Genomic DNA, 25740 nt, shown 5'->3' with positions numbered 1-25740 from the left:
CATCAAAAAGTTTTATCTTCGTCTCATCAGACCAGAGAATCTTATTTCTCATAGTCTGGGTGTCCTTCATGTGATTTTGAGCAAACTCTATACAGGCTTTCATATGTCTTGCACTGATCAGAGGTTTCCGTCGGGCCAATCTGCCATAAAGGCCAGACTGGTGGAGGGCTAGTGATAGTTGACTTTGTGAATATTTCTCCCATCTCCCTACTGCATCTCTGGAGCTCAGCCACAGTGATCTTGGGGTTCTTCTTTACCTCTCTCACCAAGGCTCTTCTCCCACGATTGCTCAGTTTGGCTGGACGGCCAGGTCTAGGAAAACTTCCGTTGGTCCCAAATTTCTTCCATTTAAGGATTATGATGGCCACTGTGTTCTCAGGAACCTTGAGTAATGCAGAAATTCTTTTGTAACCTTGGATAGATCAGTGCCTTGCCACAATTCTGTTTCTGAGCTCCTTGGGCAGTTCCTTTGAGCTCTTGATTCTCATTAAAGAAAAAATAGAAAAAGAAAAGTCAGCTCACCCTTTTTTAGATCATATGCACGGATCCACGGAGTTACGTAGAGGAATGATCAGCAAAGGATGAAAATCCAGCAAAACGATCTCCAATAAAAGCCATATTTATGAATTCATTTAAAATATTTCATATCGCCAAATAGATGCGGTTTTTAGTCACAACAATCACAAGCATGGGAGAACAGCAGACGCGTTTCGGAAATTAATCCTTAGTCATTGTAATTCTCATTTGGTCTGACATGCACTGCGAGCTGTGAGATCTTATATAGACAGGTGTGTGCCTTTACAAAATCAAGTCCTATCGTTTTAATTAAACACAGCTGGACTCCAATGAAAGAGTAGAACCATCTCAAGGAGGATCACAAGGAAATGGACAGCATGTGACTTAAATATGAGTGTCTGAGCAAAGGGTCTGAATACTTATGAACATGTGATATTTCAGTTTTTCTTTTTTAATAAATTTGCAAAAATTTCTACATTTCTGTTTTTCTTCAGTCAAGATGGGGTGCAGTGTGTACTTTAATGAGAAAAAAATGAACTTTTTAGAATTTACCAAATGGCTGCAATGAAACAAAGAGTGAAAAATTTGAAGGGGTCTGAATACTTTCCGTACCCACTGTACTCCCTTGTCAGCATTCTGCACCATTGCCTAGATACAACACTTAGGATTGTGATCTTCCTCATTCCTGATTCTGGAGGAGCGGGTCACACCCTGACTAGTACCGTATTTTTCAGACTATAAGAAGCACCGGACCAAAAGACACACCTAAGGTTTTAGAGGAAGAAAATAGGAAAATAAAGGTAAGCAAAAAATGTGGTCATGATGCCATGTTATGGGGGAGAGGGTCTGCTGCTGACATGGTTAGTGGGGTAATGACCCCCAATTCTGTTAATATCCTCCATCCTGGTATGCATGGCACCCCTTGATCCCCCATCCTGGTATGCATGGCACCCCTTGATCCCCCTTCCTGGTATACATGGCACCTCTTGATCCCCCTTCCTGGTATGCATGGCACCCCTTGATCCACCATCCTGGTATGCATGGCACCCCTTGATACCCCATCCTGGTATGCATGGCACCCTTTGATACCCCATCCTGGTATGCATGGCACCCCTTGATACCTCATCCTGGTATGCATGGCACCCCTTGAGCCCCCATCACGCTGCCTACAAAAAATAAACAATCATACTCACCTCCTCTCTCCTCCAGCGCTGTCCCGCTCTGCTGCCAACAATCTCACTGTGTGAGCCGCGCATGGCAGGGCGCGCATGGCGTCCCTGCCATGCGCCCTCACACAGTGTGAAATGCTGTGCCGGAATAGTAACTGCTCCCCGCGCTGGGACTGTGTGCATGGGGATCAGTGACCATTCAGTCTCTTCAATAGCCGGAACACTGTAGCTGCAGCGCGGCTCCTGCTGCTGCTCTGCAGTCAGTGTGCCTGCTATTAAAGACCATGAATATTCCCTACAACCCATGGGAGTGGGTTGTAGTGAATATTCATGAGCTTTAATACAGGGCACACAGACCGCAGAGCAGCAGCAGGAGCCGCGCTGAGGTACAGTGTGCTAGCTATTAGGGAATATTCATTGCTCTCTACGCCCATGGGCGTGGGGAGCAGGGAATATTCATTTTCTTTAGTAGCGGGAACAGCATAGGCTGCATCAAGCGGCGGCTGCCTTCCGTGCCACGCTGATCCCTTGCTGCCGCTCCCCCACACCTCCTACCACGCAGAGTCATACAGTATATACAGCTATATAATATTCTGACTATAATACGCACCCCTGACTTTCCTCCAAAATTTTGGAGGAAAAAAGTGCATCTTATAGTCCGAAAAATACGGTATTTTCCTGTTCTGTTCGGAGATTACACATAATGTCACAACTGACGCCATGCGCAGTCTCTGCCAGACCCTCCCCTCATGCTTCTTGCTTCAGCCTTCCCGTGCCTACACACAGGACAAGGCAGCAGTGTCATGACTCAGCTGATAGCAGAACAATAAAGCTAAATCTATCTTATCTATCCCATATCTGCATCCCTATTATCTGTCACATATTTATCTATTATCTCATATCTAACTATCTCATATCTACAGTCATGGCCAAAAGTTTTGAGAATAACACCAAAATTATATTTTCACATGATCTGCTGGCCTCTGGTTTTTATTAGTGTTTGTCTGATGTTTATATCACATACAGAAATATAATTGCAATCATATTATGAGTACCAATAGGTTATATTGACAGTTAGAATGAGTTAATGCAGCAAGTCAATATTTGCAGTGTTGCCCCTTCTTCTTCAAGACCTCTGTAATTCTCCCTGGCATGCTCTCAATCAACTTTTGGACCAAATCCTGAATGATAGCAGTCCATTCTTGCATAATCAATGCTTGCATTTTGCCAGAATTTGTTGGTTTTTGTTTGTCCACCCGTCTCTTGATGATTGACCACAAGTTCTCAATGGGATTAAGATCTGGGGAGTTTCCAGGCCATGGACCCAAAATCTCTATGTTTTGTTCCATGAGCCATTTCGTTATCACCTTTGCTTTATGGCAAGGTGCTCCATCATGCTGGAAAAGGCATTTTTGGGCGCCAAACTGCTCTTGGACGGTTGGGAGAAGTTTCTCTTGGAGGACATTCTGGTACCATTCTTTATTCATGGCTGTGTTTTTAGGCAAGACTGTGAGTGAGCCGATTCCCTTGGCTGAGAAGCAACCCCACACATGAATGGTTTCAGGATGCTTTACAGTTGGCATGAGACAAGACTGGTGGTAGTCATTAACATATTGCCTGTTGGCAAATAGAACCCCCAACTAAAGCTCTATAAAACTTAACTTTTAATAATTAAATCCTTATTATAGTAGTAATTTATATTAAAATTCCAATATAGGCGCAGGTAGTGAGGACTATCAGGATTATTCAATTGGCATAACTGTGTATCCAATAGCCATCCTATCTATTTCCATTATCATATGCTTGTGGCCGCGGACCACTTATTGCACTATTCCCTACCTGTCCTATTGTAAACTAAAATTATAGCCTCCCCGACATGTTTCGCCAAACCGGCCTCTTCAGGGGATAGAGGCTAAATGACACCCAAAATGGCCGCCAGGTAGCTTTTATCACCTCTGTTTGGGCTCTAAGCCAATGTGTATTGTTGTAGCCATGTGCCAATAGAATAGACTACCCTATTTCCAATCATGAAGATCATATCATTATAATGTTACCTACCATTTAAATGATTGGAGGATAAACCTGTCATTCAGGCCAGAAGGAACCACATTGGTGGAGATTAAAGCGATATATCAGCATTCTCATAATAGCCTGAATGCCTCAGTTTCAGGAACCAATCTGCATTAACTTACCTACATCCAATCCACAAGTGGAAGGTAGTGTTAAACGATTGCTGCACTTGCGTGATCAGCTGACTCAAAATAGGAGGGATTCATGTCATGGCCGTCACATGCTCCAATTCGAAACACGCCACATAAGCAAGGTCCTTTTCTTGATACGTATCATTTACTACGTCTGCACAATTTGTCCAAATCAATAGAGGAGATGCATAACAGGACCTTTGCTTACTCCAATCAGATTAGGCCACATAGGCAAGGTCCTTTTCTTTATGCACATCAGTTATGAAGTCTGCACCATTGGTCCAAATCAATAGAAGGCATATATAGCAGCACCTTTGCTTACTCCAATCAGATTATGCCACATAGGCAAAGTTATTTCCCTTAGCATATTCATTTCTGCGGTTACTAAAGTAACAAAAAAAAAAAAAAACATACATATACAGTGCCTACAAGTAGTATTCAACCCCCTGCAGATTTAGCTGGTTGACACATGTGGAATTAACTTGGCATTGTGACATTTCTACTGTAGATCAGCCTGGAAGTGGGAAATGCACTGCAGCAAATTTTGTTTTTATTTTGTTTTTTTTGTTTTTTTAAAACGTTAAAAGTTAATTCAGAGTGTCATTTATTATTCAACCCCTCAAACCACAGAAATTCTGTTTGGTCCCCCTAAAGTATTAAGAAGTAGTTCAGGCACCAAGAATAATGAGCTTCACATGTGTGGATTAAAGATCTCTTTTGCCAGCCTTTTCTGACTATTTAAGACCCTCCCCAAACTTGTGAACAGCACTCAGACATGGTCAACATGGGAAAGACAAAGGAGCATTCCAAGGCCATCAGAGACAAGATCGTGGAGGGTCACAAGGCTGGCAAGGGGTACAAAACCCTTTCCAAGGAGTTGGGCCTACCTGTCTCCACTGTTGGGAGCATCATCCGTAAGTGGAAGGCTTATGGAACTACTGTTAGCCTTCCACGGCCTGGACAGCCTTTGAAAGTGTCCTCCCGTGCCGAGGCCAGGCTTGTCCGAAGAGTCAAGGCTAACCCAAGGACAACAAGGAAGGAGCTCCGGGAAGATCTCATGGCAGTGGGGACATTGGTTTCAGTCAATACCATAAGTAACGTACTCCACCGCAATGGTCTCCGTTCCAGACGAGCCCGTAAGGTACCTTTACTATCAAAGCGTCATGTCAAGGCTCGTCTACAGTTTGCTCATGATCACTTGGAGGACTCTGAGACAGACTGGTTCAAGGTTCTATGGTCTGATGAGACCAAGATCGAGATCTTTGGTGCCAACCACACACGTGACGTTTGGAGACTGGATGGCACTGCATACGACCCCAAGAATACCATCCCTACAGTCAAGCATGGTGGTGGCAGCATCATGCTGTGGGGCTGTTTCTCAGCCAAGGGGCCTGGCCATCTGGTCCGCATCCATGGGAAGATGGATAGCACGGCCTACCTGGAGATTTTGGCCAAGAACCTCCGCTCCTCCATCAAGGATCTTAAGATGGGTCGTAATTTCATCTTCCAACAAGACAACAACCCAAAGCACACAGCCAAGAAAACCAAGGCCTGGTTCAAGAGGGAAAAAGTCAAGGTGTTGGAGTGGCCTAGTCAGTCTCCTGACCTTAACCCAATTGAAAACTTGTGTAAGGAGCTCAAGAATAAAGTCCACATGAGACACCCAAAGAACCTAGATAACTTGGAGAAGATCTGCATGGAGGAGTGGGCCAAGATAACTCCACAGACCTGTGCCGGCCTGATCAGGTCCTATAAAAGACGATTATTAGCTGTAATTGCAAACAAGGGTTATTAAACAAAATATTAAACATAGGGGTTGTATAATAATTGACCCACACTTTTATGTTTAAAATTTAATAAAATTCAACTGAGCAACATAACTTTTTGGTTTGTAAGATTTATGCTTCTGTTCATAAAACCTACTCTCGTTTGCAGTTTGAAGGCTATAACTTATTTGCATCTTATCAAACCAGCTAAATCTGCAGGGGGTTGAATACTACTTGTAGGCACTGTATATATATAAAGGTCCTGACACATATGGTTTCTATATCTTTCTTTTCTTTTTTTTTCTTTCTTTTTCTACTTCTTTTTTTAAACACGTGGTACTACGTAGCCAAGGTCTTTTTCAGATTTCTTTCTATAATTGCACAGGTTACTAGGATCATTAAAGATCATGCATATCAGGACCTTTACATGTTCTAGTCACGCGGTACCACGTAGGCAACGTCCTGTTATGTCATTCCTTTTACACAATGTGCATGTCTATTTACTTGATTTATTTACGCTCTAATTTAATTTCTTGGAGTAATTAGACTTCACTGCGCATACAACAGAGATTTCTTATTGTCAATATATCACAGATAGCTATAAGGGGATAAACACTTCCATTTATATCAATATTTCATTCCACTATGGTTAATAAACCTATAAATAATTATTGCTTAACCTATATAGTGATAATAGTAATGATATCCTATTCATTATTGATCATAATTAAGAGTAAAATATGACTGCAAAAAAGGTAACTAGATTTTTGGGTATATGGGCGTTTCAATCAGGGTGCATTAAAATTACTATACCATAATAACAATATTCAATAGAGTATTTTATTTTATATTATATTTGCAGGCTTCACATCGATTAATTATAAGAAGGATGTATAGGTAAATCCCTCATTTAAACCCCCCTCCCCAAGAGCGTTCAGTCTGAAAATCCATTTAGCTTCTTCTTGCTGTAAAATTCTATCAAGATTGCCTTTTCTGGGCCCCAACTTCATCTGTCTAATTCCAATAAATTGTAATTTTAATGGATTCTCAGAGTGAACTATTCTCATGTGGCGAGAGAGGGGGGTATCCAGATTAGTGTTTATACTGCTCAGATGTTTAGAAATACGTCTCCTAAATTCTTGTATTGTTTTCCCTACGTATATCATAGGGCAAGAGCAACATGCTATATATATAATCCCTTTGGTCTTACAATTTATATTATCCCTAATTTTATATATCCTCTGATCAGACTGGTGGTAGCGCTCACCTCTTCTTCTCCGAATAAGCTGTTTTCCAAATGTCCCAAACAATTGAAAAGGGGATTCATCAGAGAAAATGACTTTGCCCCAGTTCTCAGCAGTCCACTCCCTGTACCTTTTGCAGAATATCAGTCGGTCCCTGATGTTTTTTCTGGAGAGAAGTGGCTTCTTTGCTGCCCTCCTTGATACCAGCCCTTGCTCAAAGAGTCTCCGCCTCACAGTGCGTGTAGAAGCACTCACACCAGCCCGCTGCCATTCCTGAGCAAGCTCGGCACTGCTGGTAGTCCGATCCCGCAGCTGAAACAGTTTTAAGATACGGTCCTGGCACTTGCTGGTCTTTCTTGGGCGCCCAGGAGCCTTTTTGACAACAATGGAAGTTCTCTCCTTGAAGTTCTTGATGATGCGATAGATTGTTGACTGAGGTGCAATCTTTGTAGCTGCGATACTCTTCCCTGTTAGGCCATTTTTGTGCAGTGCAATGATGGCTGCACGTGTTTCTTTAGAGATAACCATGGTTAACTGAAGAGAAACAATGATACCAAGAACCAGCCTCCTTTTAAAGTGTCCAGTGATGTCATTCTTACTTAATCATGACTGATTGATCGCCAGCCCTGTTCTCATCAACACCCACACCTGTGTTAATGGATCAATCACTAAAACGATGTTAGCTGCTCCTTTTAAGGCAGGACTGAAATGATGTTGAAATGTGTTTTGGGGGTTAAAGTTCATTTTCTGGGCAAATATTGACTTTGCAAGTACAGTAATTGCTGTTAAGCTGATCACTCTTTGACATTCAGGAGTATATGCAAATTGCCATTACAAAAAATGAAGCAGTAAACTTTGGAAAAATTACTATTTGTCTCATTCTCAATACTTTTGGCCATGACTGTATGTATATCAATCTCATATCTATAACTATCTATTAGATATTTATTTATCGATCCCCTATCTATTCCCATATCTATTCTCTACCATCTATCCATCTCTCTATTATCTATCACATGACTATTATCTATGTATCTATCTATCCCCTATTCATCTTTGTATGTATGTATCTAACTATCTACTAAACAAAATATTGGTTTTCCAATAATCCTGGCCCTGTTAAATACTCAAAAAGTTAGGGATATTTGGCTTTTGGGTGAAATGCACTCTAACCTTTTTCATGTGAACGTAATGTGACTGTTTATAAACTTTTGAATACACATGTCCAACTGTTCAATGTTTCAGTACTTTTTGTAGCTTAACCCCTTTACCCCCCAAGGTAGTTTGCACGTTAATGACCAGGCCAGTTTTTACAATTCTGACCACTGTCACTTTATGAGGTAATTACTCTGGAACGCTTCAATGGATCCCCCTGATCTGAGACTGTTTTTCGTGACATATTGTACTTCGTGATTGTGGTAAAATTTCTTCAATATCACTTGCGTTTATTTGTGACAAAAATGGAAAATTGGCGACAATTTTGAAAATTTAGCAATTTTCAAAATTTGAATTTTTATGCCCTTAACCCCTTCAGGACCCAGCCTATTTTGACCCTAAAGACCTTGGCATTTTTGTAAATTCTGACCAGTGTCCCTTTACGAAGTAAAAACTCTGGAACACTTCAACGGATCCTAGCGATTCTGAGATTGTTTTTTCGTGACATATTGGGCTTCATGTTAGTATTAAATTTAGGTCGATAATATTTGCGTTTATTTGTGAAAAAATCAAAAATATGGGAAAAAATGTGAAAATTTTGCAATTTTCAAATTTTGAATTTTTTTTCTACTAAACCAGAGAGTGATGTGACATAAAATAGTTAATAAATAACATTTCCCACATATCTACTTTACATCAGCACAATTTTGGAAAAAAAAAAATGTTGGTAGGAAGTTTGAAGGGTTCAAAGTTCATCAGCAATTTATCTTTTTTCCAGCAAAATTTACAAAACCATTTTTTTAGTGACCACATCACATTTGAAGTCCCTTTGAGGGGTCTTTATGACAGAAAACACCCAAAAGTGACACCATTCCAAAAACTGCACCCCTCAAGCTACTCAAAACTACATTCAAGAAGATTATTAACCCTTCAGGTGCATCACAGGAACTAAAGCCACATGGAAGAAAAAAATGAACATTTTTATATTTCTAACAAAAATTTTCTTTTAGCCTAAATTTTTTAATTTTCACATGGGTAACAGGATAAAATGCATCCTAAAATTTGTTGGTCAATTTCTCCTTAGTACACTGATACCTCATATGTGGTCATAAACCACTGTTTGGGCACACGGCAGGGCTCAGAAGGGAAGGAGCGCCATTTTACTTTTTGAATGGAAAATTAGCTCCAAAAGTCAAATTGCGCTCCTTCTCTTCTGAGCCCTGCCATGTGCCCAAACAGTGGTTTATGACCACATATGAGGTATCAGTGTACTCAGGAGAAATTGACCAATACATTTTAGGATGCATTTTATCCTGTTACCCATGTGAAAATTAAAAAATTTAGGCTAAAAGAAAATTTTTGTGAAAAAAAAAGTACTTTTTTGTTTTCACAGATCATTTTGTGAAGCACCTGGGGGTTCCAAGTGCTCACTATGCATCTAGATAGGTGCCTTGGGGGGTCTAGTTTCCAAAATGGGGTCACTTGTGGGGGAGCTCCACTGTTTAGGCACATTAGGGGCTCTCCAAACGCAACATGGTGTCCGCTAACAATTTGAGCCGATTTTCCATTCAATTTGTTAGCGGACACCATGTCGCGTTTGGAGAGCCGCTGTGTGGCCAAACATTGGAGCTCCCCCACAAGTGACCCCATTTTGGAAACTAGACCCCCCAAGGCACCTATCTAGATGCATAGTGAGCACTTGGAACCCCCAGGTCCTTCACAAATTAATCCGTAAAAATAAAAAAGTGTTTTTTTTTCCACTTTTTCATTTTTATGAATCAATTTGTGAAGCACCTGGGGGTTCCAAGTGCTCACTATGCATCTAGATAGGTGCCTTGGGGGGTCTAGTTTCCAAAATGGGGTCACTTGTGGGGGAGCTCCAATGTTTGGGCACACAGCGGCTCTCCAAAAGCAACATGGTGTCCGCTAACAAATTGTCGGCTCAAATTGTTAGAAGACACCATGTTGCGTTTGGAGAGCCGCTGTGTGGCCAAACATTGGAGCTCCCCCACAAGTGACCCCATTTTGGAAACTAGACCCCCCAAGGCACCTATCTAGATGCATAGTGAGCACTTGGAACCCCCAGGTCCTTCACAAATTAATCCGTAAAAATAGAAAAGTGTTTTTTTTTCCACTTTTTCATTTTTATGAATCAATTTGTGAAGCACCTGGGGGTTTCAAGTGCTCACTATGCATCTAGATAGGTGCCTTGGGGGGTCTAGTTTCCAAAATGGGGTCACTTGTTGGGGAGCTCCAATGTTTGGGCACACAGGGACTCTCCAAACGCAACATGGTTCCAATTTGTTAGTGGACACCATTGTGTAGTGTATGTCAGGTTGGTGTGCGGTGTGGTATATTGTAGTGTATACACCACACACACACACACTACAACACACACACCAACCTGACATAGCCTCCTAAGCTGAGTACGCCCTGGACTGGGATGAGTGGGACGGGCGGGACATTTTGTGTGCTGTGTGCGTGTGTAAAAAAAAAAAAAAAAAATCGAAACTTTATTATAGTGTGAGTGTACGTGTGTGTGCTTGGTGTAACCTTCTGCAGTCACGTGTGGGGGCTGTCAGGCGTACGGGGCTGTCAGGCGTAGGGGGCTGTCAGGCGTAGGGGGCTGTCAGGCGTACGGGGCTGTCAGGCGTAGGGGGGGGCTGAAGAGATGGAGGAGCCAGCAGCTGCAGCAAGGGGGGTGATCACTGGGGCAGGAGCCGGCAGCAGCAAGGGGGGTGATCACTGGGGCAGGAGCCGGCAGCAGCAAGGGGGGTGATCACTGGGGCAGGAGCCGGCAGCAGCAAGGGGGGTGATTACAGTGGCAGAAAGGGGAGCAGGAGCCAGCAGCAGGGGGATGATCACTGGGTTTGCGGGGGGGGGGATGATCACTGGGATGGGGGGGTGCACACTGGGGATGGGGAGTGAACACTGGAGACAGGTGGGGGTGAACATTGGGGACAGGGGGGGTGAACACTGGGGACAGGGGGGGTGAACACTGGGGGGGTGAACACTGGGGACAGGGGGGGTGAACACTGGGGACAGGGGGGGTGAACACTGGGGGGAGGGGTGATTATTGGGAGGTAGGGGGTGATATCACTGGGACTGGGGGATGGTGGGTTTGATCACAGGAGCAGGGCATTTACACTGAGCCTGCTGCTGCTGTGATCACAGTCCACCGGCTGTCAGAAGGAGAGCAGCAGCCGGTGGATGAAGACGTGGGAGAGGGAGCAGAGGGAGCGGAGGTCGGGGTGCAGGTATGAAAGTGGAGGGGGGGTCGGGGGTGGAGGGGGGGGCAGGGTGGAGTGGAGGGGGGGTCGTGGGGGAGCGGGGGCAATACTACCTGATGCAGATCAGCGGCGGCAGCAGGCGATCAGCGGCGGCAGAAGCGATCCACGGGGGGGCAGTTGCAGAGGGTCCACGGGGGGGGCAGCAGCAGAGGGTCCACAGGAGGCAGCAGCAGAGGGTCCACAACGGCCGGCACCCGATCCATGGACGGGCAGTTGCGGCCATCATTAAAAACTCCCTCCACATCTGATTGGGGCTAGTATCCATGTGACGCTAGCCCCCCAATCAGATCTGGGGGGAGGGGGGGACAGAGTTGACACTCCCCCCAGCCAATGGCTGATGCTGTAAGCATCAGGCCATGCCCAGATTTAAATATTACACCAATTTTCATTGGTGAAATATTTAATTCATACCGATTGGCAGTTTCATTAAAAGTGAAAATGAAACAGCCAATCGGAGGGGTCCCAGGCACGGGGGGGTTAATCCACCCCCCGGGGGGTCGACTTCAGGATGTCCAGTTGCAGTAGCAACTGTGACACCTGAGCGACCCCGCTCGCAGGCGCTGCAGGGGCTCTTTCCCTCCATGTCACAGACGCTGTGACATGGGTCGGGAACGAACTGTTTTCCATGTCACAAACGGTGTGACACGGGTCGGGAAGGGGTTAAATCAGAGAGATATGTCACACAAAATAGTTAATAAATAACATTTCCCATATGTCTACTTTACATCAGCACAATTTTGGAACCAAATTTTTTTTTTATTATTATTATTAGGGAGCTATAAGGGTTAAAAGGTGACCAGCGATTTCTCATTTTTCGAACAAAATTTACAAAACCATTTTTATAGGGACCACATCACATTTGAAGTCACTTTGAGGGGTCTTTATGACAGAAAATACCCAATAGTGACACCATTCTAAAAACTGCACCCCTCAAGGTGCTCAAAACCACATTCAAGAACTTTATTAACCCTTCAGGTGCTTCACAGGAAATTTTGGAATGTGGAAAAAAAAATTAACATTTAACTTTTTTCACAAAAATATTACTTTAGACCCAAACAGGAAAAAATGGATCCCAAAATTTGTTGTGCAATTTCCCCTGAGTAAGCAGATACCCCATATGTGAGGGAAAACCACTGTTTGAGCACATGGCAGGGTTCGGAAGGGAAGGAGCGCCATTTGACTTTTTGAACGTAAAATTTGCTTGAATAATTAGTGGACGCCATTTTGCATTTAGAGAGCCTCTGGTGTGCCTAAACAGTGGAAACCCCCAACAAGTGACACCATTTTGGAAACAAGATCTCTCAGGGAACTTATCTAGATGTGTGGTGAGCATCCTGAACCCCCAAGTGCTTTACAGAAATTTATAACATGGAGCTGTGAAAATAAAAAAATCAAACTCTTTACACAAAAATTTGATTTTCGCCCCAATTTTTTTATTTAAGAAGGTAAGAAGAGAAAAATGGACCCCAAAAACTTTTGTGCAATTTCTCTTGAGTTCGCCAATAGCCCATATGTGGGGAAAATACAGTGTTTGGTAACACGGCAGAGTTCAGAAGGGAAGGAGCACTGTGTGACTTTTTGAACGCAAAATTGGCTGGAATTGAGAGCGGACGCCATGCCTTGCTTGGAGAGCCCCTGATGTGCCTAAATAGTGGAAACTCCCCACAAGTGACTCTATTTTGGAAACAAGGATTTTATCAAGAGGTATAGTGAACATTTTGAACCCAGAGGTACGACACAGAATTTGATAACATTAGGTCATCATATTGAATAAGTTGTCATTAGTCCTGAGCGCAAGTGCTAGCTACTTGAGTTTGCATCGGGTACTCAGGTATGCACCATGTATGGTGGGTGCTCGAATGACATGCTCAAGTCCCCGCCCACATGTTTCACGGTTATTAGACACCCCAAAAAAAAACATGCGCGGATCGCTTGTGAAAGGCAGGCAATCCCCGCAAGGTTTTTTTGGCCGCGAAGCATATGGGGCTGGAGACTCGAGCATGTCACTTGAGCACCCGCGATACTCAGTGCATACCCGAGCACCCAATGCAAACTCAAGTAGCGAGCACTTGCGCTCAACACTAGTCACCATATCGTCATCTTTTTTTTTTACTTTTTTTTTTTTTAAACAATACGATTTTTATTGAAGTTTTTAAACATAACATAAGAGAGGGTATCAGGCACATCACATGCGATATAGAGTACAATAAAGTATCTAAAAGAAAATAACAAGAAGCTTCTAGTGACATGAACCTGGGGGAAAAGAGAGGAAAGGCAGCAAAATATTCGCCAACCTCTCAGTAAAGGATGAGAGAAAAGGGGGGGGGAACCAGGAAAAAAAAGGGTATATTCTCCAAAATAACTACCGTGAGCAAAATACCTCTAAGATTTTTGACTATGAAAAAGTGCTTTAATTTCCGGCCATGCACACCAGCGTTGTTGGGTCTTATCTTTTTTCGATCCGTCCCATGAGAGAATCATTTCATAAGAGTTATTATATGAGTCCATTCTCCACCAGATATCGTCCATTGATGGAGCAGATTGGGATTTCCACTTAGAGGCCAGGGCTTGTCTGGCCGCGGTTAATATAAAGGAACAGAGCCATCTGTTCTTGTATGGGAGATCTGTAATGCCTATGTTCAATAAGGCCAATGCTGGATTCATTGGGACGTCCTTTCCCGCACCAAATGATAATATCTTAAATACATCTTTCCAGAAACTATTTAGTTTAAGACATGACCACCAAGAGTGCAGAAGTGTGTCTACTCCTCCACATTTTTTCCAACATAAGGAGGATGTATCTTGGGATAGGTGAGCTATACGGTTTGGTGGTAAATACCAACGGAGTTGGATTTTTTTTGCAATTTCTAAGTGGTTTATGCATGATGAACTTTTAAGGGGCCACGATAAGGCTAATTGCCATTGATCAAGGGTAAACGAAGTGTCCAAATCCGATTCCCATTTAACCATGTACGGAAGTTTAGTATTACTAGGGGGAGAGTTGAGAAAATTATATGCCACCGAAACACCCCTAGAGAATCCCTTCTTCCCCAACACAAAGTGTTGTATTGTGGATGGAGCTAGCCGTGACACAATTGCTGGAGAGGAAGAAAGAAAACTCTTCAATTGAAGATAGGAAAAGTGAAGATTACCGGGGAGTTGATATATAGCGGATAATTCATCAAACATCATGATAGAACTAGCTGAAAAAATAGATTGCAAATTAGAAATGTCGTAATCTTCCCAACGGCAGAAGTAGGAGAATGGGACCACCAAATCAACGCTCCTAAGCGAGATATATTTCAACGGAATGTGTATAATCTTTTTAAAAATCAGCTCTCTCCACATTTTAAGGGCATGTATCATTGTCGGAGGGAGCAAGATTGAGACTTCGGAAGAAGGAATTCGGCTTCCAACATGAGTCTAGTGGAATGAAATTTGGTGTCCGATTTTTCCATTTGAACCCAGGAGAGATTGGACTTAGTGTCCCACCACTCTCTAAGAGCGTCAATCGTGCATGCTCTATAATAGAGGTAGATATTCGGTAGTCCCAAGCCTCCCTCTCCCAATTTATAATACAGCAAGGAGCTCTGGAATCTGGATTTTTTGCCACCCCATATAAAACGAAGTAGTAAAGTTTGGATTTCGTCTAGTAGTTTTTTTTGTATGGGAAGTGGTATACATCTTAAAAGGTATAGGATTTTAGGTAAAAAGGTCATTTTACACGTTTGTATACGGGCCATCCAAGAAAGTTCTAAATTGCTCAGTCTTTTGAGCTCTGGTTTGATTGAATTTAGTAGCTCTGAAATATTTTTAGTGACTAAGTTTTTTGAGGGAGAGACTAGGTGAATTCCTAGATAGATAATGGAGTTTTTAGCCCATGTAAATGGCAAAGATTTTTTTAAACTAGAAATTAGTTGTGGGGGGCAATGAATTGGAAGGGCCATTGATTTTGTTGAGTTCAATTTGTAAAGGGATACTCCTGAGAACCGAGAGAGAATGGATAGCAGTGCTCGAAGGGAAGTCTCGGGGTGTGTTACAGAGATAATTACGTCATCCGCGTACAGACCAACTGGGTGAGCCACGGACCCTATTTTTATTCCAAAGATATCTTTACAAGTGCGAATCTCCTGCGCCAAGGGTTCCATTACCAATGCAAAAATTGCAGGCGATAACGGGCACCCCTGGCGGGTTCCATTCGAGATATGGACCTGGTCTGAACTAAAGCCTGCTGCTAATTCCTTCCCACTCGGGGAGGAGTATAATGCCATTATATCTTTTTGTATGTGTCCAATTAACCCGAATTTAGTCAAGACTGCTTGGAGGTATCCCCAGTGTACTCGATCAAACGCTTTTTCTGCGTCCAACGAAACGAGCACACTGGGGACCCCAGATTTTTCTGCTCTGTGGATCAGGTTTAGAACCCGTCGAGTTGCGTCTCTGGTTTGCCTCCCCGTCACAAAACCCATTTGATCTGGTGCTACCAGCTGAGGGAGGACCGTATTAATTCTTTGAGCTAGGATCTTAGCATACAATTTAAGATCACAGTTCAGTAGTGAAATAGGTCAAAAATTCTCAGGTTTATTTGGGGGTTTGCCTGGTTTTGGGAGGGTAACGATAGTCGCTTACAAAAATAATGGGTTAATTTTACCCTTGTCTCTCCAATTTAAAAAGAGTCGTTGCAAGTATGGGGATAACTGCTCCGAGAGCAGTTTATAAAATTCGTTAGCAAAGCCATCTGGCCCTGGAGTGGAGTGTAATTTAGACGCTTTAATTGCACTCTTTATTTCACCAACCTGTATAGGCGAGTTCAATGATTCAAGTTGGGATTGTGAGATTTTCGGTAAGTTTATAGATTTTAGAAATTTTTCTATATGTGGGGGCGAGGGATGACAGATGGTCTGATCCATGTTCAGATTGTACAGATGGGAATAATAGTCCGCAAATGCGTTGGCTATCTCTATTGGGTCATAAATTTTATCCCCGTTCGGCTGGAGCAAATGGTCAATTCTCCCCTTAGCAGTCAGTTTTTTCACTCTACGGGCCAGTAAAGCGCTTGCTCTATCACCCATAGCATAGTATTTTGCTTTAACCCGTTTTAAATTATGTTCATAGTTGAATAATAAGAGCTTCCGAAGGTCATTTCTACTCTCCAGTAAAGCATTATTAACTGCCAGGGATTTGTTTTGTTTTTGGTTGTTTTCCAAAATTTTAATTTTATTTATGACCGATTGCACTTCGCACTCTCTGCGTCTCTTTTCTCGTGAAGCTAATTTTATACATAAACCTCTCATAAATGCTTTTTGCGATAACCATAAAGTCTCATCAGAAACTTCTCCATTGTCATTAATTTCGAGAAAATGTTTTAGTTCATTAGAAAGATATTCCCTATTATAAGCAGATTTTAAAAGAAAAGTATTCAGACGCCAGGTAAACACAGAGGGTGGAGCACCTCCATCAGTGAGTTCTAATATAATTTGGGCATGATCAGACCAGGTTATCGAACCTATATTTGAGGATTTACATAATGATAAGGCTGTTTTATTTACTAGAAAATAGTCCATTAGAGAAAGTGATGAAAATCTAGGAGAAAAGTACGTAAAGTCCCTTTCATTGGCATGATGATATCTCCAAACATCGTGGAGTGCTTCTTGTGATATAATACCTTTCAAATCTTCCCGACCTGTATTTCGATCTGAGTCCGTGTCTAAATCTCTAGATACAGGGGCATTGAAATCTCCGCAAATTATCAATGGTCCCTGAGAGACGGAGCGAATTTTTTTAAGAACTTTAGAGAAGAAAATTTTGGGCTTATTATTAGGGCTATAGGTCACAATCATGTATTGGGAATTATTTAGTAAACAGGATAGGACTATGTATCTCCCTCTGGGATCAGTATAAAGGGACAACATGGAGTATGATATGGTATGTTTTATGAGTATTGCAACACCCGCTTTTTTATGTTGGGCATTAGCTTGAATTATATGGAGAAGTGAATATTGGATAATTTAGGTGCGTCTTGGGAAAGCAAATGAGTCTCCTGTAAGCAAATAACTTCGCATTTGGATGATCCTATCTCTTTCCAAAGAAGAGACGTTTTAAAGGGGGAGTTTAAACCTCTTACATTAAGAGATAAGATCTTAATACCCATGATGGGGTTCAAAATTCTCGAGTATGATCAAAGAATAAGACATTTGTACATCAATACATATTCCTGGCATGGAGAGAGGTAGAACAATACAATATCGTGCATTTGGAGAATAGGGACCCAATGGTTGAAGGTTAATTAACCAAACATAAACATTTTTAGGGAAAAGATAAAATAAAACAACTAAAAACACATATATGGAAGAAATGTCCAAATGACAGCGAACCATCTGGGTATGCGCTATCGAGTGGAGGTATTCAAAGAGTACGGACATAACAGAAGAGGACGACCGAGGTCGTCAGGACCGTACTCCCGTGCCGGAAGGCAACAGAAGGAAACAGTAAGTAGAGATTCAGAGATTAGAGGTGAACTCCTAAAAAAGAAAGATTGCAGAACTCAACGATTTACAGTGATCCAATCAGTTGGAATTTTTTTATATTGTTTCTCTGTGGGGAGAGGTGAAACAAACCCCTCCGGAAGCAGCTTCCATTTGCCGAGTTGTTTTTCTGCATGTCGCGGTGATAGGCAGACCACCACGTCATCCTCTTTACTGATTAACAGTTTGACTGGGTATACCCAGCGGTAGGGAATGCCGACGTTTCTCAAAATTGCTGTGTAAGGAGCAAACTCTTTGCGCTTTGTTAAAGTGGCGGCTGATAGATCTTGAAAAATAGCGATCCCTTGAAACGGAGCAGGCAGGTCTTGTTTAGCTCCGATGCAGCGTAGAAATTTTTCTTTGATGGTGAAAAAGTGAATCCTTGCTAGAGTGTCTCTAGGCAGTGAAGGGTTTACATGCTTAGGTTTAGGAACCCTGTGAATTCTATCCACTACCAACTCAGAGATAGATGCGTCTGGGAGTACGAACTGCAGCAGATTGTGAAAAAATTGGGATAAATCAGAGTTTTTAACGCTTTCAGGAATCCCACGAAGTCTCACGTTATTCCTACGAGACCTGTTCTCCTGGTCTCCCATTTTATTTCTGAGATATTCTGAAGTATCTTTTAGTTCGTAGTATGCATCAACCAGAGAGTTATGAGAATCCGCAAAATCCACCATTTTGTCCTCTAACCGCGAGGTACGTTCCTCCAGGTTTCTCGCATCTTTTTTCAAGGCACTCTCCATTTGTTTCATGTCATCTTTTAGAGACTTACGCAGAGTGCTCAGTAGTTCTTGCATCATATTTTTGGTTAACGGAGCATCTGCAGATCCTGGGTCTTCTCCCATAGTTGAACTTTCACGGGAGGAGATACCAGAGGGTGGTGAGGAGACTCGCTGGGATTCGCTCAGATTGGATGTGGATTGTGCTGCTCCTCGTGAGAAAAATTCAGTTAATTTAGTAGGGGACGCTGTTTTGCGAGGTCTGCCCCTGGTCATTTTGGTTTTATTAATGGGATCAAAATATAACAGTATTAAGCGTGTTCTCTGTCTTGGAGTATTAGCTTAGCTTCACTGTTCTCTGTGAGTAGAAATGCGCCGTGCCGCTTTTATTGAAGTCTATGCAATAGGAGTCACCTCACCTTGGGGTTAACATAGTGGGTTAAGCACTGGACATAGTCATGTTACTGTATATTGGGAATAGTTTGGTGTTATCTACTTTTCCCAGAAGATCCAGCAGACGGCAGACTTGCGTTAGAAAACACAGGAGAAGAAGAATCTCACAGCAGCAGCGTGGAGACTATAGTTTGTATCTTAGGTAACTCCACGTAGCTGTCTCCACAGGAATGGAGTCACGGTATAAGAAAATAAAATGGATCCCAACCCATGTGGGGTTAAAACACCATTACAGTCCTGGGCCGTTTAGCCTTTACTGTGGAATGAGGAGCGGAATGCTGCAAACTTTGCTCTCCGTTTCCAGAGGGGAGGGGATCAGTAAGATGGCCGCCGTCCCTTCTTCCCTCCCAGCTATCTCTCCCACTCACCACCGACTCCGATCACAGGACTCAGGTGCGTGTCTCCGTGGACCTCTCCGCTGCTGCTGAACTTCTCAGAGACTACAGAGCTCACCGAGTGTCGGACCGCTCCAGGGAAAGAGCGGGCGGAAGCGGTGGTCCAGGAGGCCGCCAGACCAGGCCGCCGACTCCGCGGTGTTCCACAACACCTTCTCAAGGGCTCCGGACCCACACCCGATGTCTCTGCTGACTCCCAACTTCAACCCGGTATTGTTCCCGGTAGGTAAGGCAGTAAACAGCCGGGTATGGCCGAAATAAGACGCGGGTGCCAGCAGGAGCGTTGCTTCACACGTCTGTCTCCTTCGGCCTTCAGACACGCCCCCTTTTTTTTTTACTTTTGAAAAGAATCCCTACCCTAACCCTAGCCCAACCCCAACCCTAGCCCAACCCTAACACTAGCCCAACCCTAACCCCAACCCCAACCCTATCACAACCCTAACCCTAGAGTTTATTTTTTACGCCGTTCCTCATGTGGTATAAGTGATTAGATGACTTTATTCTTTGGGTTGGTGCGATTACAGTGATACCAGAATCATATCAAGTTTTTATGATTGACAGCTGTCACACACTAAAAGTTGCATTTTTTTGTAAAATCTAGTTTTTGCACCACCATATTTTGAGAGCTATAATTTTTCCATATTTCGGCCGACAGAGTTATGTGACTGCTTGTTTTTGCAGGACAAGTTGACGTTTTTATTGGTACCATTTTTGGGCATATGACATTTTTTGATCGCTTTCTATTCCGAATTTTGGGAGGCAGAATAAACAAAAACCAACAATTCAGGAATTGTTTTTTTTGTTTTATTTTTTTTTATTCTGTTAAGCATGTGCTAAAATGGATAAGGAAGCTTTATTCTTCGGGTCAGTACGTTTACAGCGGTACCACATTTATATTGTTTTTCTATGTTTTGGCGCTTTTACACAATAAAAGCTATTTTATAGAAAAAATTATTTTTTTTGCATTGCTTTATTCTGAGAGCTATAACTTTTTTATTTTTCGGCTGATGGAGCTCTATGGCGGCTTGTTTTTTGCGGGACAAGATGACGTTTTCAGCGGTACCATTTTTATTTATATTCGTCTGTTTGATAGCATGTTATTCCATTTTTTGTTTGGCGGTATGATGATAAAGCATTGTTTTTTGTTTCGTTTTTTATTTTTGATTTTTACCCTGTTCACTAAAGGGGTTAACTAGTGGGACAGGTTTATAGGTCAGGTCGTTCCGGACGCGGCGATACCAAATATGTGGTGGATTATTATTATTATTTTTTTTAAGATTTTTACAAATTTTTTTTTTTTCATTTTTAAACACTTTTTCTACTACTATACTTTGTCCCACTATGGCACTTTCACTTTTTTTATTCTGATTGCCTCTATAGCATAGGGATGGAGCACCATCCCTGTGCTATACAGGCTGTCAGCACTGCAGATGCAGAAGATACTTTGGTCATGCACTGCGCATGACCAAAGTATCTTCCTGATTTCTGGTGACCCGGATGTTGTCATGACGACATCGGGTCGTCATGGCAACATCCGGGAAGCCGCAGCAGACAGCGTTGGACACAGGCATGAGAGGTGAGTATCGCGATCACCTCCCCTTGCCACCGCACTGCTGCGATCGACTTCGATCACAGCATTGCAGGGGTTAATGTGCCGGCAGCGGTGCAGGCCGGCTCACAGCACATAGTGTCAGCTGTGACAATCAGCCGATACTGGGCGGCGATCGCGCCCGCACAGCCTGTGTGCGGGCGCGATCGCCATGACGTACTAATACATATATGGCTCTTAAGTCCCAGGGCGCAGATACGTATCAGTACTTCACGGGCTTTAAAGGGGTTAATGGCAAAATTCACAACAGATGATTGATCCATGAATAGCCCAATACATTTCGGGGTTCAATTAGGTCTAAGGCGTAGCGTTTCTCCTTATGGAGAGTGACGCACCAGCTCTGGCACGTCAAGTTAAGGAGGCTTATTCGCTATGCAATGCTCCTCTGGGAAATTTAATATGCAAATTGCCTCTTCAGAGAAAAAGAGGACTTGTACTCTATAGAACCACCTATTGGAAGTAGCAATCCTACAAGTCACAACCAACCCTTTAACGAGTCGTGCAATATGACTTAGGATAAAAGCCAAATCAGAGTCTCAATTTGCAGACACGGTGTTTCGGGCCGTTCAATTAGAATTGGTATTTAAACAGTTCTCCACATCATGCTGTTCACATTTTGACATCATCGGACTGAGGCTATGTGCCCACGATGCAGAAATGAAGCAGAAAATTTCTGCAGCATTTCTGCATCTCCCTGGCAGAAAAAACGCATGCAGATTGTGCATGCGTTTTTCCTGCAGAATACATGCGGATCCATATACTTGCTCCACCTCAGCCTACACCATCATGGAGGACACTTCCACCTGTGTCCACTGTAAGGTTGGACTTTCTTTTATAATTACAGCAGATTAATAAACATCATAAAGCTGTAAAACTATCGAGTAATTTATTATAAATTATTATAAAGAAATATAAAGTATAATAGATAGCTATAGAGGGCACATAAGACGACTAACTATAGAAAGCATGGTATCACCTGATGTGAGCACAACCCCTATCTGTGGACGTCGGGCCCTCATACCACCCTCATGGAGTCGGTATCTAACCGTTTGTGCAGACACATGCACATTTGTGGCCTGCTGCGTTTCCGCATGCAGATTGACAACCGCTTTCCAGGCGATAGCATCACTTGGAAAGTGCTTGACAACTAGGTCACACTGTATAAATCCATGCAAACAGCATGGATTTAGATACAGTGTGAACCGTAAAAATTAAAACAAATAAAGCTATACTCACCCCCGAGGCCCCGGTGTGTGCAGCAGCGCTCGTTCCTGTCTGGTTCCTGGCTGCCGGCATATCGCGAGACAGAGCGGTGAAGGGCCTGCGGTCACATGACTGTGACGTCACCGCAGGTCCTCAAGCGATGCCGGCATTCAGAGAAAAGCCTTCGGAAAGGTGAGTATAAACTTTATTTGTTATTTTATTCTTTTTTTACAGGTACAATGGTACCCAGGTCTGGATGAGAGTTTTTTGAGAGGATTTTTGAGAGGATTTTTGTACGCAGCATAAACGCTGCGGAAAAATCCGCAGCATGTGCATAGAACATGCGGAATCCCCTTGGGGACCATGGGGTGCAGATTACCTAGCGTTTCACAAGCGTTTCCGCTGCGGAAATTCCGCAGCATAAAAGCTTGAAAAACGCTATGTGGGCACCCAGCCTGAGAAGACACCTAACAATTAATGAACAGTACCTCACCATTGTGAGGCTTCAAGCAGGATGTTCTCAGACGGAAGGGGCCACTGAGCTGAGAGTGTCACTGAGTGTCATCAGCAAGTTGCAACAGAGATACAGAGAGACTGGAGGAGTCACAGAAAGGCAGAGAAGTGAGCATCCCTTGGCCACATCCCACACAGATGACCACTTCATTGTGAACAATGCCCTTAGGAACCGGATGATGAATGCCACACTACAGGCACATTTAAGGGAGATGAGACACACCCAAGTGTCAAGTGTATAGTAGGGTATGCATAGGTAAGTATTTCCCTCAGTATGCTAATCTGAAGGTACAAGGCATAGTAGGTTATTCATATGCCTAAGATGAATAAGTCCTCATGAAGAGAATGATCATGCATAAAGTAAGCATGAGAAGTTAAACGGAACAATTACAAACAACGAAATCCATTAATATCAAGATTGATTGAATAACAACAAAAAAAATCTGCATTAGACAATGGAATGTTTACTAAGTATACAATCAAAAAGTCCACTACTCTCTTTCATTCACAGGTTTTACCGATCTTAATGCCAGATTTCTTAGACTGTGGATATGAATCCTTTCACTCACAGCCTTTTCAATCTTATACACCATGCATTGAAATAATTGGTCTACTCTATGGCATATTGATTTTTGAATACTTGGTGTTCATATGATTTTGTATTTCTTCACATGTTATTTTTCTTATTATATATTGCCGTGTCATCACGCACAAATTGTGGATCATTTCCTTTATATGGCTCATACAGTGCCATGTAGTTTTTAAGCTATATAATTATTAATTACTATTATTGTTATACATGTTTTTTCTTTACTTCTGATTATCTTGGTTGTTCTGTGATGTATGAAGCTCATTCAACCATACTATGTATGTAGCACCTTACAGTGGTATAGTTGTAGGTCTATGACACTTCTTATATGTGTATTTGACTATTCAATATCATTACACATTTTTTGGTGATATCCTAAGCATATTGTGGAATAACAGTAGTGGACACTGGAGAAGGAGTGTTAATCCCAACACGAACACACCTGGTAGATTATATTCTGCAGCACTTTTTGATTTTTAAATGTTTTCATTTATTTTATGTTATTGTTTGCCTGGTTTAATAAATTTATACTGTATCCTATTTGGTGATCCCAACTTTCTATAGCACAATTCTTTTTTTCTTTTTATGAATTTCACATTATTACATGTAACTTAATTTCTGGACATCTATGGTTTGATTTATTTGCCTGTGTGGATTGGATGGGCTGTTAAAGGGATTGTCCGGTCAAAAGTGATAAGTCTGCAGTCACTCTGTGTGACTGCAGACTAATGAATCCCACCCTCTCTACCCCGCGCAGGCACCTTGTGCTGCAGGGATTCGCCGGTATGAGACCAGGTAACGGAGGGTATGTATGCGTTATACACTTGTATTGAGCGAGGCCTTGTCTTCTAGTCCACGTCAGTAGACGGGACGTGGCCTCACTCCATAGTGAGGCAGCGCGGAATGGCCAGGGGTAGGTATAATGTATACATACCCTCCAGTCTCGGGTCTCATACTGGAGAACCCCCACAGCGCACAGTGCCTGCGTTGGGAGGATTCATGAGTCTGCAGTCACACAGAGTGACAGCAGACTTATCACTTTCGACCGGACAACCCCTTTAAAGACATCTGGTGAGAATTTCATGCCAGTAGCACTTTTAGAAATATAATTCCATAGAAAATTGGTTAAGTGTTCAATAGTTATTTCACCTGCTGTATGTGTCAAGGTGAATAGTGATTAGTAAAAAAATCAAAATGGTTTTGAAAAAAAAAGAAAAACAAAGATAATATATAACAACTTGTTTGAGTAGTTTCACATGGTAGATAACCCTATATCTCCTGTTTTATAAATAATTCCTAAAATACATAAGTTATTAGTTGATCCCCCTGGAAGACCCATAGTTTCAAGAAGTGAAGATATATATATATAGCAATATTGGTATTTTTCTAGACAAAGTTTGAAGCCCACTTGTCAGAAGAGACATCATTCATATTGGATACTACGGATTTGCTACAGTGCATTGTGAAAGTATTTGGCCCCCTTGAACTTTTCTACCTTTTGCTACATTTCAGGCTTCAAACAAAAAGATATAAAATTCTAATTTTTTTGGAAAGAATCAACAACAAGTGGGACACAATCGTGAAGTGGAACGAAATTTATTGGATATTTTAAACTTTTTTAGTAAATTAAAAACTGAAAAGTGGAGCGTGCAATATTATTCGGCCCCTTTACTTTCAGTGCAGCAAACTCACTCCAGAAGTTCAGTGAGGATCTCTGAATGATCCAATGTTGTCCTAAATGACTGGTAATGATAAATAGAATCCACCTGTGTGTAATCAAGTCTCCGTATAAATGCACCTGCTCTGTGATAGTCTCAGGGTTCTGTTTCAAGTGCAGAGAGCATCATGAAGACCAAGAAACACACTAGGCAGGTCCGAGATACTGTTGTGGCAAAGTTTAAAGCCGGATTTGGATACAAAAAGATTTCCCAAATTTTAAACATCTCAAGGAGCACTGTGCAAGCTGTAACATCTCTGGCGGCGTGCTGGCTTGGCTTACTACCTCCCACCATGCAAGACCGCCATCTTACCCATCAGTCCAGGCTGCACACTTTGCTCTAGTGCCTGCTGTGTGCATGTCTCTTGTCTGATTGCTTGTGGCAGCGGCGCGGTTGCTGCCTGTTTCTTGTAGTTACTGTGTGCACAGTCCTAATGCGTCCCAAGCCTATTGCTGTGAGTCACTGGATACTTAAACCCCCTCCACCCAGTAGGAGGTGCCTGAGCAACACTTTCTTTCAGTATGTTCTGTGCAACTGAGTTGCCAGGTCCTGTCCGGTATCTTGTCTGTTTCCACCACCCTGATAACTGTATCTGTGACTTCTAGTCTGTTTCTGCCACCCTGGGGGCTGAGTTCCCAGGCTCGTTCCTGTATCTTGTTCCTGGTTCAGTTCC

At 42.6% G+C, this 25740-nt stretch overlaps 1 protein-coding gene across 4 annotated transcripts in view; it reads right to left on the bottom strand.

Annotated features, from left to right (window-relative positions):
- Positions 1-25740, bottom strand: part of CRTC1 (CREB regulated transcription coactivator 1) — a 581448-nt gene that overhangs the window by 327415 nt on the left and 228293 nt on the right. The gene's annotated exons all lie outside the window — the stretch shown is intronic.

The sequence above is a fragment of the Phyllobates terribilis genome, unplaced genomic scaffold, assembly GCF_046119375.1.
Source record: "Phyllobates terribilis strain yellow unplaced genomic scaffold, ASM4611937v1 Scaffold_1__5_contigs__length_1240528914, whole genome shotgun sequence".
NCBI lineage: Eukaryota > Metazoa > Chordata > Amphibia > Anura > Dendrobatidae > Phyllobates > Phyllobates terribilis.
Note: the sequence above shows the minus strand (reverse complement) of the source record. Positions and strands in the feature narration are given on the sequence as shown.